The 12,242-nt window shown below is 55.9% G+C and overlaps 1 long non-coding RNA gene across 1 annotated transcript; it reads left to right on the forward strand.

The window, feature by feature from the left end:
- Positions 1-1,999: 1,999 nt before the first annotated feature.
- Positions 2,000-9,085, forward strand: LOC147573949 (uncharacterized). The gene is made up of 4 exons (XR_015243780.1): positions 2,000-2,401; positions 2,706-2,960; positions 3,981-4,135; positions 6,608-9,085. It is a non-coding gene; the product is annotated as an uncharacterized LOC147573949 (long non-coding RNA).
- Positions 9,086-12,242: the final 3,157 nt, after the last annotated feature.

Genomic DNA, 12,242 nt, shown 5'->3' on the forward strand with positions numbered 1-12,242 from the left:
GATCACTAGGCCGTGAGCTCGGGAGGACAGAGGTGCCTGGTTTCCTCGGGGGTCCCTGTGGCCTGACACGTGCTTGACACATAGTGGGGGCTCCAGGAGTGTCTCGGAGGGGTGGCCAGGCTGTGAACTCAGTGCCGGGTGAACACGGGAGGAGCTGGCTGAATGGAGCCCTTGTTCAGGCCCGTGGACCCGGCCCAAGTTTCTGAAGGCTGAGTGCTTCCTTTCAGAATTAATCGGGTGCCATTGCCTTTCTCTCCAGTGGGACGTTCTTGTTCGGGAGGGCTTCAGCTCCGCTCTGGGGGGCTCCTGGACGCCGGGAAAGGCGGCCCCGGGGTCACAGCTGTGCTCCTGTGGGTATCTGCTTTACTCAGCAGATGTTCATACGTGAGGCCGAAGGTAACTTGACTGGGGCCCCGCTGGTTCACGTTTCTGTGCCCAGGGTGCAGCGTCACGGCCTCGGAAGAGGGACAGTTACTAGCGTCACGGGGCGACCACCATCTCCTGGCCATTATCCCCAGACTGGAAAAAAAAAAAAAATCACCTTTGGTGAGAGCCCGGGGGACCCCGCCCTCTGGGGCTGCTGCACTCAGAACACGGGACCCCCGCCGCCCCTGCACCCGCACGACGGTCTGGGGGCCGTGCTCCCCGAGGCCAAAGAGCCCAGCAGAGTGAACAGTCGGGCCTGTGCCGGCGTGGCGGGGCCACGTGGATCAACCACCCTGCACGTGCGGAGTCACGGCGAAGGCTCTGGAGCCACTTGGTGCGTCCACGTGGGCTCCCCAGGGGCCGAGGGCGCTGTGTCGGGCCCAGCTGGCCGCAGCAGGCGCTCAGTGGCCCTTTGACCTGGTCTGCCCACCTGTTGACCTTGTGCTACCGTCACGGCCACGCTCGCACGTTGGGGAACTGCGGGGACACCGCTCGCCAGGCCACCCGGTAGCTGTAATAACGGAGCTGGTTCCGGGGGGTTCGTGGGCTCATGGTGTGTGGAGGGTTAAACGGTTCGCAGCGGCCTCACGCTGGTGTTTCCTCTGCCCCCGGGAGGGGTGGGCTCCAGGCGGTTTCCCTCTGGGCCGAGGAGTTCTATTTCAGAGGAGATCTGTGTGTTTCTTTGTTACTTTATCCACGGCTCACCCTCCCGGAGCAGGGTGACTCAGGGGAAATGGGTATTTTCAGCCAGGGGCCACCACAGCTGCTGCATCAAGTGTCTTTGGACCGGCCGGTTTCACGACAGGTGTGTTTTTATTCAGGAAAAATAATGCACTTAATTTAGAGGATGCACTTCCCTTCCAAGAACATGGCCCTTCCTCTCTCCCCACCCACCCCTCCCGCCCGTAACCCGCGGGAGGGTGACCTCGTGTTCCCAGTGCAGAGGCCGCCAAGCCCCCAGCCGGCAGACGGGGCTTCCAGTCTGCACCGTCCCCTCTCCCGAGTGGGTGGGGCCCGCCCTGCGAGCCTGGGGGCGGGGGGCTGGGGGAGGCCGGACGCTGGGGTCCTTGCGGGCCCAGGCATGAGGAGGCACACAGACGAGGGGGCCCGTGCCATATGGGTGTTCTATCCTAAACCCTTTTAAAATCAGTTTTACCGAGGGGCGCCTGGGTGGCTCAGTCCCGACTTCAGCTCAGGTCATGATCACACAGTCTGTGGGTTCGAGCCCCGCGTCGGGCTCTGTGCCGACAGCTCGGAGCCTGGAGCTGCTTTGGATTCTGTGTCTCCCTCTCTCCCTGCCCCTCCCCTGCTCATGCTCTGTCTCTCTCTGTCTCAAAAATAAATAAAAACATTAAAAAAAAATTTTAATCAGTTTTATTGAGACAAAATCAACACCCTCTTAAGAGGGTGCTAATTCTGTTAGCAAAGTAATACTTGTGCAGAGAGTAAATGGTGGGAAAGATGCCTTCACCAACCCCCCCCACCCCCAACCCCGACCCCTGCCAGGAGGCCTCCTCACGGTCCCTTTTCCGTGGATTCCCTTTGCATTTGCCCATATCTCTAGTTGGCTTTGTTTTACCTTTCTTTCTCGATTTTCCCTTTGGATGCATCCACGGATTTCCCACGGTGGGGGTGGGGGCCGGGCTGTCCCACTCTGTGGCCCCCACACGTCCCCCCCGTGTGGTCACCTCTCGAGCGTGGGTTTAAGTCACCGTGAGAGTCTCTGCGAGTCCGACTCAAAACATTCCCCGGCTGAATTCTTCTCTTCTTCCCCAGACCTGCCATGGTGACTTCGGAAGCATTCACAAGTTCTGTGAGTCCACGTCCATCAAGAAGGGAAACTGATCCCTGCCCTACTGAATACGGTGACTGGATTCCAGGGAACAGACTCGGAGGCCGTGCTGTGTTGCTGCTGGCGCTGGGGCATAAAGGCCACGTGGCTTCTCAGCGCGTCTGTGCAGCCCGGGGCCACCACGTAAGGAGTCTGGCCACTCTTGAAGGCACCACACTCAGGAGATCGTGGGCAGATACTGGGGCAGGGAGGGAGGGATGTCCAGACCCCTGCTGTCCAGCCCCAGCTCCTGGGATCTTCGAGGGGCCCCGGCCCCAACCACCAAGTGAGACACACGTGGCCGAGCCCAGTCAACTGCTGGAACCACGCGCGTTAATAATAATAATGTGATTGTTGTTGTTTTGTGCTCTACGTCTGGGCTGGTTCCGCAGTCGGTAATGGGAACGTTGATCTGGTCGCCTCACTGAGGGCAACTTTATCCTTCCAGACCGAAGCCTGGGAAACATTTTTGACCCCATCTTTCTGCACACGTCACCACTAGTATGTCATGGAATACTTGGGCTCGTCCTTCAAGTCCACCCCAAACCCAGCCACCTCGCAGGGCCTGCAGGGCCGACAGCTGGTCCGAGCCCCATCGTGTCCTGCCCCGGAGCACGGCAGTGGCCTCCTACCTGTACCAGTGTCTTGCTCCCTCCTTCCCTGGCTTATTCTCAACACAGCACGTGAAATTTCCTGCCGACAGGTAAGTCAGGGCAACCCCCCCTCTCCCTGCAGCAGCTGAGTCCCTGTCCCTCGGAGTGGAAGCCTGTCCTGGCCCCTCCTACCCTGTGACATCATCCCCTGCCCCCCCTTCTGTCCCGCCCCCTCCTTCTAGAACACAATGTACCTCAGGCCCTTTGCACAAGACATGCTCGTCATCTATTTCCTGGAACCAATAATTACGGCTGACGTTCTACTTGCCCAGTGCTCCACGCACCATTCGCTAATTTCCCAAGTGCTTCAGTGTTTCTGGTGCTGGTTTCCATGCCACAGGCATGTCGTTTTCTCCCATCCTTTGGGTGGTCTGTCTCCAACAGCGGTCACCCCGGCATTTCCTGTCGGTGCCCGGCTGTGTGGAGCCCGTGAGTCCCCTCCCACAGCCCTGTGCTCCGTGCACTTGCTCACCCGGCGGGCACACAGCCAGAGCGCGTGTGAGACGTGCATTCCGCTCCCCTGCCTCCCTGGTCACCTGGTCCGAGCAAGTCGGAGCGCTCGGTCCGTAGCTCGCTCTCACACACGATGGCGGCGGGGGCTCTCTCACTCGCAGTGGGGACCGCTCCCCTCGCTGTGCGGTGACTATTGAGACACCGGCTGCCACTCTGGTCTTCAGAGCGGGTTTCTCCCTGCAGATCCTACAATTTTTTTTTAAACATTTATTTCTTCTTGAGAGGGCCTAACATCGGTACTTCTCTGACCGAATTCTTCAAGCGATCTTGGCGTCCATGTTCTTTTCCTGTCCCTGCACGTGTCTCTCCTCCGGGTCCTCTCTGCTGGCCGTGGGTGGGGGGGTCTCTATCTTCAAGCTGACCCCTGGTGCTCTCGGCCGTGCACTCTTGTCTGAGCCCGACCTCCTGGGCAGGTGAGGGAGGCCGGGGGCTTGTCTGTGGGGGGAGGGCCTGCACAGGTGACCTCAGAGCTGGGACCCTCTGCCCCGGGGCCATGGGGGGCCGGCAAGGCTGCTGGAGGCAGGAGGAGGTAGACACAGCCTTTATCCCGATTTTAGGGCCAGGCCTCCTCGAACGTTCCCGCCTCCTGCGGATCCTGGCCTCCCTTCTCCGGACCTCGGGCTCCACAGGCTGGTCCTCAGGCCTCTGCGTCCTCCAGGCACCCGCGGGACTCACTCGTCCACACCGTGCCTTCAGCCGTCGTTCCCTCCAGGTGTGCACACGCGTGTTCACTTCTTCACCGCGTCCTGGTGACGCTTTGCAGGCGGAGTGGGCAGCCGGCCACGTTTGCTCACACCTGGGTTGCCTTTAATTTCCAGAATTTGTGTTGCTCAATGAGAAGGGAGGGAACTGGGACACACAGTCCGCGTGCAGGACGTGGACCCTCACTCAGGGCGCGTCCTTCCCCGGGGGGGCCCGCACCTCCCACCCCTACACGCGCCTGGCACCCACCCTGTGGGGTCTAGGAAGTAGGGGATGGGAACAGGTGGTGCCCCCGCTGAGGGTCTGGGAAGTCGGGGGGGGGGGTGAGGACAAGGTGATGCCCCCCCTGCAGGATCTAGGAAGTTGGGAGGGTGAGGACAGGTGGTGCTTCTTGGAGCCACGTGTGTCATGAGAATGCTGGAGGGCGGGGCTCACACACACTAGTATAATTTTGGGGTGTCCTTGACTAGAGGCGCTGGGGGTGCAGTCTAACTGCCCTGAAGCAAGAGGCAGGCTTCCGGGGCCTTCTGGGAAGTGCGCCCACCCGGAGGGGAGAAGGGCATTCCCTCTGGTCTCGGACCCCCTGGTCAGGCGCACAGCAATGACACGTGGGGCGCCCAGCTCAGCCTGGAGTTTTCCCTCTCCCCGCACGAACCCGTCTCTCTGCAAACGGCCGTTCTGCGCCCCCTCGCCCCCCTTCTAAAGTGTTCCACCCACTCCTGCCCGGATGGTTCTTTTTCAACACCGAAGTCCCTGTTACGTTTGCCACAGAGACACCTGGGTTCCAGTTCTGTCTCTGTCACTGATTGCCTGGAAATAGCCTCAATTCAGGACCTAGACCCTAGCGGCCCAGGCTGGAACCCCGGCCCTGCGTGAGGCCCGCGTCCTCCGGGGCAAGCACGCAGTCCCCAGGGGCAGCTCCGCGGGCCTCCCGTCTGTCCCATGCTGAGCTCCGGCCTCCGGGGCTGGGGAGGGGGCCGCGCCCAGGCAGGCTGGCGGTTCACCCGGTTCACAGGGCGCCAGCCGCCCCCTGGATCATCCTCCCCGCTGGAAACCCTGCACGCTGGTTTCTCCGGCGCCCAGGACGCCTGGCGGGTGAGGCTTCGCAAAGGGCTGAGGCAGAGGAAATGCGATCTCGCTGAGTGTTTGGTCTCCCGGGACCTCCTAGCAACGGCAACATAGCAACCGGGGGACAGCCCTTTTGTTCAAGACGGCGGACTGCATTGAAAAAAGTGTCGTTCCGCCTTGAAACCACTTGACTGGTCCTCTGCCGTGCGCACGCCCCTGTGGCAACCGTGGGCTTTGATCTTGTCGATCTTGTCTGTGTCACGGAGGGCTGTCTCCCCCCCCCCCCCCCCAATCCTTCCAGGAGCTGCCAGCTCCCCGCCTCCTTCCCGCCAGCCTGTGAGCTCGGAGGCAGGTGACAGGCCGCCCACGGCGCCCTCTCGTGGAACAACGGTGTCCTTGCGCTTAGGGCCTCGCCTGGATTGTTATTATAATAATAACTCGCTGAGTTATTATTCAGAACATAAGGCCTATCTCAAGATACAGCGTATCCACACGTTTCGCAAAACGCTTCTAAAAATCACCCATTATTTCATTTTCAATCCTTGGAACTGTGGGGTCTGCCTTCACCACCTAAGATTCTGCCTGGTGGCCCTACACACTGGCACAGTGCAGAAGACAGGCCTCTCCAGAGCATGGGACAATTGTCCTGCGCGGGAGCTGCAGTGAGACCTCAAAGACGCTGCCTGCAGGGGCGCCTGGGTGGCGCAGTCGGTTGAGCGTCCGACTTCAGCCAGGTCACGATCTCGCGGTCCGTGAGTTCGAGCCCCGCGTCAGGCTCTGGGCTGATGTTTCCGATTCTGTGTCTCCCTCTCTCTCTGCCCCTCCCCCGTTCATGCTCTGTCTCTCTCTGTCCCAAAAATAAATAAACGTTGAAAAAAAAAAAAAAAAAAAAAACAAAGACGCTGCCTGCAGTCACTTCCTGTGCCAGCCCTGACCGCCTTCTCCCCGGCTGGGCGAGCTGGCCATGTCGAAGGGGGTCAGGAAACGCCCCCCTGACATAGGCCACTGCGGCACAAGGGTTATTTTGAGCTGAAGGTAACTGAGAATCAGCAGGTCAGGAACAGTGTGTTGCCCTCCTCTTATCTGCCTAAACGCATTGATTTTCCTTTGAGAGAGGTCCCCTCCACCGGGAGAAGGAGATTGTTATCACGAGATTGAGGGTCACATCAAGGTGAATCTGCACGAACAGACCTTCCTAAAATAGTCCTTATCTTCCGTTAGTTCCCCCAGATCTTTTGCTCACTTTCCCACAATTTACTGCCCCTTCCAAAAATGGCATTAAGTGCCCAAGTCTAGCCACTTCTTTGAGTTTTTGCTTCTCTTTGGTGAAGCCCCCATCGTGTGAAATATTAACATCAATGAAAATGGTATGCCTTTTCTCCTGCTAACCTGTCGTTTCCTATTTAATTTGCAGGACCCAGCGACTGATATTAAGAGGATAGAAGATCAATTTTCCCTCTCCTACGATCCCGGGTGTGGACCTAATTGTGCAAAGGGCGGGAGGTGGGTCAGCAGGCTTTGCTCCACCCTCCAGGGGCATATCTTGCAGTTGGTTCAACTCCTGAATGTCACTGCTTTATCCAACTCAGCAGCCTCAGCCGCGGTGCCCGACAAATGGCCAAAGACAAGAAACCAACCACACAAAGAGCGCAGTGCACGCTTGGCGTCACCTCATCTTGACTTTCAAGTGGCTTTATGTGCTCTGTGAAATGTTAATACTCGAGGGTGAAATCCAAGCCGGTTTATCCTCAGGGCTACCAGTGCCAGTGGTGATGGTGAGCATCGAGGCACGAAACTTCTTCTCCTAAAACACAAGGGATCTTTTCAACACACTCACCGTTGCCGTACAAAAAGCCATTCTTGAGTCAGATCAACAGAGGGAACTGGTCCAAGTGCAAAGACAATTTGAGGCTTATGTTCTGTTTCCTGTGTCCTGTTTCCTTCCCCGGGGGAAGACCACCGGTCGGACACAGCAGGGACCCCCAAGGTCCAGGTTTCTGCAACTTGAGTTTTTATTCGGCAGGTCCTGTGGTGGGGCTGGGAACCCACAGGCCTCCCCAGTGAGGGGGTGGGTGGTCCTGATGCCGAGGCCTGAGGGCCGCCCGCATTCCAGAAACACCCCCGTTAGAACTACCAGGAGCCCGAGGCCAGACACGGTCGTCAAGGAGTAAATATATTTACAATTTCCAGGGTTTGGCCCACGCAGACTTTGCCTGGCCCACGTCCACGCAAGCAGAGGGGTATTTCCCAACAGCGAACGTGCCTGTGGCTTCCTGAACTGTACTTTGAAATAGAACATGAAGAGATAGTCATTACTTATGCAATTAATAATTCCACAGTTGACATTTAACACAATTAACAAGGAATAATTAGCGTAATTTTTACTATGCAATGCTAATTTAAAAGGATCTCTTACAGCTCACGGGATGGGGCCAGGCTGCTCAGACTTCTGTGGGAGGCCTGGCTGGTGCCTGCGTCACTATGCTTTTCCTCTCCTGGGTCCCGGGTCCCCATGCGATCGATAATCTCATCGTAAAGAACAGAGACAACCGCCGTGTCTGGATATACTCTGCCGCTTAGGGACCTGTTCTTTATTAAATCTGCTAAATACAAAATACATGCGAATCCAAGCCCTCACACTTTACTTTCCTTGGAGAATTCTGGTATTTTCATTAGGAAATACCATCCTGTGTAATCATATATTTTTTAATTTTTTGGAACTCATGTGCTTTTAAATATATATATATATATACACATATATATAATTTTTTTTAACTTTAATGTTTATTTATTTTTGAGAGACAGACAGACCACAAGCAGGGGAGAGGCAGAGAGAGAAAGAGTCACAGAATCCGAAGCAGGCTCCAGGCTCCGAGCTGTCAGCACAGAGCCCGACGCGGGATTTGAACCCACGAACCGCGAGATCATGACCTGAGCCGAAGTCGGACGCTCAACCGACCGAGCCCCCCTAGGCGCCCCGAGAACTCATGTCTTTAAATAGGAAGGTTGCTGAGTGGATATTTTGTTCCAGGGGCTCTTCTCAGTCTTACCCAAACTTTAAAACGATTTTCAGGGAATAGAGTACACACTGATTATGTGTCGTATAGTTTCCCACGACTAATGTAAGATGGAATAAGTTCAAAAGCAATTAATTTGCAGAAGTCTGCCTCCTTCTCCCCCGTGCAAGGAGCGGGAGGAGAGACCTGTGTCCTCTTTGCTGCTGGACTCGGGGGCCAGCCCTGGTCCAGCAACCCCAGGGCAAATGGCAGAGTCGTGTTCCTGTCCTCACAAGGCCTCTGCCCGCCCCTGGGGCTCCTGCGAGGCCCGCCTGGCCAGCTCCACACCTTCCTTAATGAGGCGCCGGGAGAGAACTTTACAACGTCCAACAAAATAATATGCAACAGTCAGTGTGTTTGGTGTATTCTTACCAAATAACTTGGCAGAATATACACTGTTTTCGCTTATCTTAGATGCACGCTATAGTTTCCCAGTGAAATACTTGCTTTTTAGTAAAAACTGAAATTCAAAATTCCTTGCAAGATGGACGAAAGGATTTTAAGAGATTAGAACGACTTTCTTCCTGTGAAGGTCGCTGGGCCTAAATCTTCATTCTCTAGATAAACAGGGGATCCATCTGAGAATTAAGTAAACGCGGAAGATATCTTTCCAAGGGGCGGGCACCGAATCCTAACGAATGAAAAATAGGAAATTCCATCAGAGAAATGGAAACTTTAAAAAATCACCAAGTGGCGGAATCCTAGTACTAAAAATGAAATATTGGAAATGTAAAAATCATGGGATGGGCTCACAGCAGCATGGAAATGGAAAAAAGAACACAGAGAAAAAAGTTTGGGAAAAAATGGCGCATGTCTTTGGGAAAAATGAACGTTCTGCGGGCGGGGATAGGGAAGGGGACGGCAGTGGGGGAGTTTGCCTCTCATCGCATATCTTTTTTTTTTTTTTTAATGTTTACTTTTTTCCGAAGGAGAGAGAGACAGAGCGTGAGTGGAGGAGGGGCAGAGAGAGAGAGAGAGAGAGACAGAGAGAGACAGAATCTGAAGCAGGCTCCAGGCTCTGAACTGTCAGCACAGAGCCCGACGCGGGGCTTGAACCCACAAACCGTGAGATCATGACCTGAGCTGAAGTCAGACACTTAAGTGACTGAGCCACCCAGGTGCCCCTGTTTCTCGTCTTTTTAAAAATGTTTATTTACTTTGAGAGAGAGACAGAATTAAAGTAGTCTGCGTGCTCAGTGCGGAGCCCAACCTGAGGCTCGATCCCATGGCTGTGACATCGTGACCTGAGCCGAAATCAAGAGTGGGACGCTCAACCGACTGAGCCACCCGGGCGCCCCACCTCATCGTTTTCATTTAGCCACACAGCCAGGTATGAGGCGACATCTCATGGTGGTTTTGATTTACATTTCCCTGGTGATTAGAGCTTGAACTGGGTTTGAACTCAGGTCTGACGGCAGAGGCTGGCCGCATGCTGCCCATCCTGAAGCATCTAGAACGGTGCTATGCAGCTAGCGGAGTGCAAAAAGGCGGAGTGCAAAAGGGATTTGTTAAACACGTGTGTAAATAAGGTAAAAAGTTTTCTGAACTGCAGGCATGTAATTACTAATTACATGTTCAGGAAAACCACAAAATTTCTATCATTATTATGGCGGGGACGCTTCTGGGGCTGCACCCAATGACAACAAATAATTATTAGGAACCGGAATTTCAAGGGAATCCTGCACATGTCGGTTATGTAATGGCTTCACCAAAGCAGAAATTGGATTTCCACTCTCTTTTCTGGAAATGACCGAACGCAGTGACTCTGTTACAGGACTATCTGTCTTGTTCCTACTGTTCTGTGCTTAGCTTTCTTTAAACATTTAATTATTTTTTGCGAAGGTAGTACATGTCTGTGGTTCAAAATCCGAAAGACACAGAAGGGTATTTCGTGGGAGGCCTCCCGACCACGGCGGCCCCCCCAGCTGCCTACTTTCTCTTAGGGCCGGCCGGGGTCACCAGCTCCTGGTGTATCCTTCCCGGGATATTTATGCATTTACAAGGAAACATGTGTATGTTTTTGCTTTAGGAAAAGAGTCGTCTTTCCTCTCACGTGACTGCTCTCACGTGACTGTCACGCTCGCAGCACCGCTGATGCCGGGCCTGTGGCGTTTTTCCCACGGCAAACAACTCCGCGACACCAGCCGGGCGTCCTTCGATTTAACCCAATTCTGACCCTGTCCGCCCAGAGATCGCGCCAGGTCGCGCAGGTTGAGGGCTCGGTCCCACGAATCTGCCCCACTTCAGATGCCGGTGGGAAGGACTAGGTCCCCCGGTTACGCGCAGCTCTCGTCCGACTTGGCTACAGATCAGACGTTCTCACCACCTCTTTTCCCTTGGACTTGATGAGTTGCTCAGAAGGCTCGCAGAACTCAGGGAGGCCCTTGCTTCTGTTTGCCAGCTTATTAAGGGTCGTGGACGAAGGCCACCGGGGGGCGGCCAGACGAAGAGACGCACGGTGTGAGGTCTGGGAGGGTCCCCAGCACGGAAGCCCCTGTCCCCGCGGACTCGGGGGGCGTCACTCTCCCCGGGGGGACACGATCACCAGCCCAGAGGCTCCCCAGCCCCGACTGCCGTGGCTTTACAGGGGCTTCCCCGCGTGGGCATGGCCGGCTATGAACCGTCTCCGGCCCCTCTCCCCTCTCCGGAGGACGGGGGTCCGAGCTTCCAGCCCTTCCGCTGACCAGTCCCCGTCCAGGAGCCCAGCCAGAGTCGCCTCAGTGGAACGAAAGAGGCATGCGGTGTTCTGTCACTTGGGGGCTCACGAGGGTTCCGGGGGCCCCGCGCGAGGAACAGGGACGAAGACCAAATACAACTCTCTTATCATAAATCACAATATCCGTTTCCTTCCCCCCGTTTCGTGCGCAAACGATGGCGTCCGATACCAACAGGCTCGCACCTTGATTCTTGCTGTTTGTTTCCTCGTTGAACATTAACCCTTGGAGAGCCTTTCGCTTCCTTGCTCTTACGTTCACAGTTCACAGTCGTAGAGACCCCACGCTTCTTTAACAAGCCCCCTGTCGATGGGCGGCTCAAGTTCCCGGTCTTTACTGCCGATGGTGTTGTGAATGCCACCGCGTGCGGGCCTCGTCCCCGGAGTGCCCGGCGGAGCCCCGAATGTTGAACGTGTTCCATCTTTGGTTTGCTCGCAGGGACAGCAGCCTGGGGCAAGCGCTGTGGGTCTGATCAGACACACGTCCCCCGAGCGTCTCCAAAGCTAAACCCGAAAAGGCCGGAAACAAAAGGCGTTTCATAAGAGTTGATCCAGCAGTTTTGGAGACGAGGGACATGCGGCCAAAGCACCGCCAAGACTCCGCCGGGACTCAGGAGCCCAGGCGTCGGGCAGTAGGACGGCCTGAAGCAGGGCCCCTGCCCGGAGGTTGTCACCGTGCGAAGCAGCCTGCACGACATCTCCCGCGGTGACGGGGGCTCTCCCAGGATCACTCGCACAGCCCACTCTTCTTTAAGGGAACCAGGACAGCACACGATGAGGGACGTGATACGGCCACTCAGCTCAGGTTCCAGAAGGCAGATACGGGCTACACGCCTTGCCAGATTCAAGAAAGGTCTCCATCAAGCCTCGGGCGTTCTACTTGGAGAAGGCCACCTTGGACTACCTCGGAAATGCCCGGCAGGTCCTCCCGAGCACGCGAGTGACTGACTGCAGGGCTCAGACGACGGGCTCAAGGGTTAGGGTTACAGGCTGTAGCGTTATGTCCTTGAAATCCCAGTTTTTGGCTCAGGTCGGCTCAGCTAAAAAGAGGCGGCACTGGGATTCCAGTGACAGTATCGTATCAGCTTCCACATCTATTATTTCTCCTTATTTAAAACAGTTAGGGGCGCCTGGGTGAGGTTGAGCATCCAACTTCAGCTCAGGTCACAATCTCGCGGTTCGTGAGTTTGAGCCCCGCGTCGGGCTCTGTGCTGATAGCTCGGAGCCTGGAGCCCGCTTCGGATTCTGTGTCTCCCTCTCTCTGCCCCTCCCCTGTCCAA

This window comes from Puma concolor, chromosome E1 (genome assembly GCF_028749965.1).
Source record: "Puma concolor isolate L17-30 chromosome E1, mPumCon1.1.hap2, whole genome shotgun sequence".
In the NCBI taxonomy this organism is placed as follows: Eukaryota; Metazoa; Chordata; class Mammalia; order Carnivora; family Felidae; genus Puma; species Puma concolor.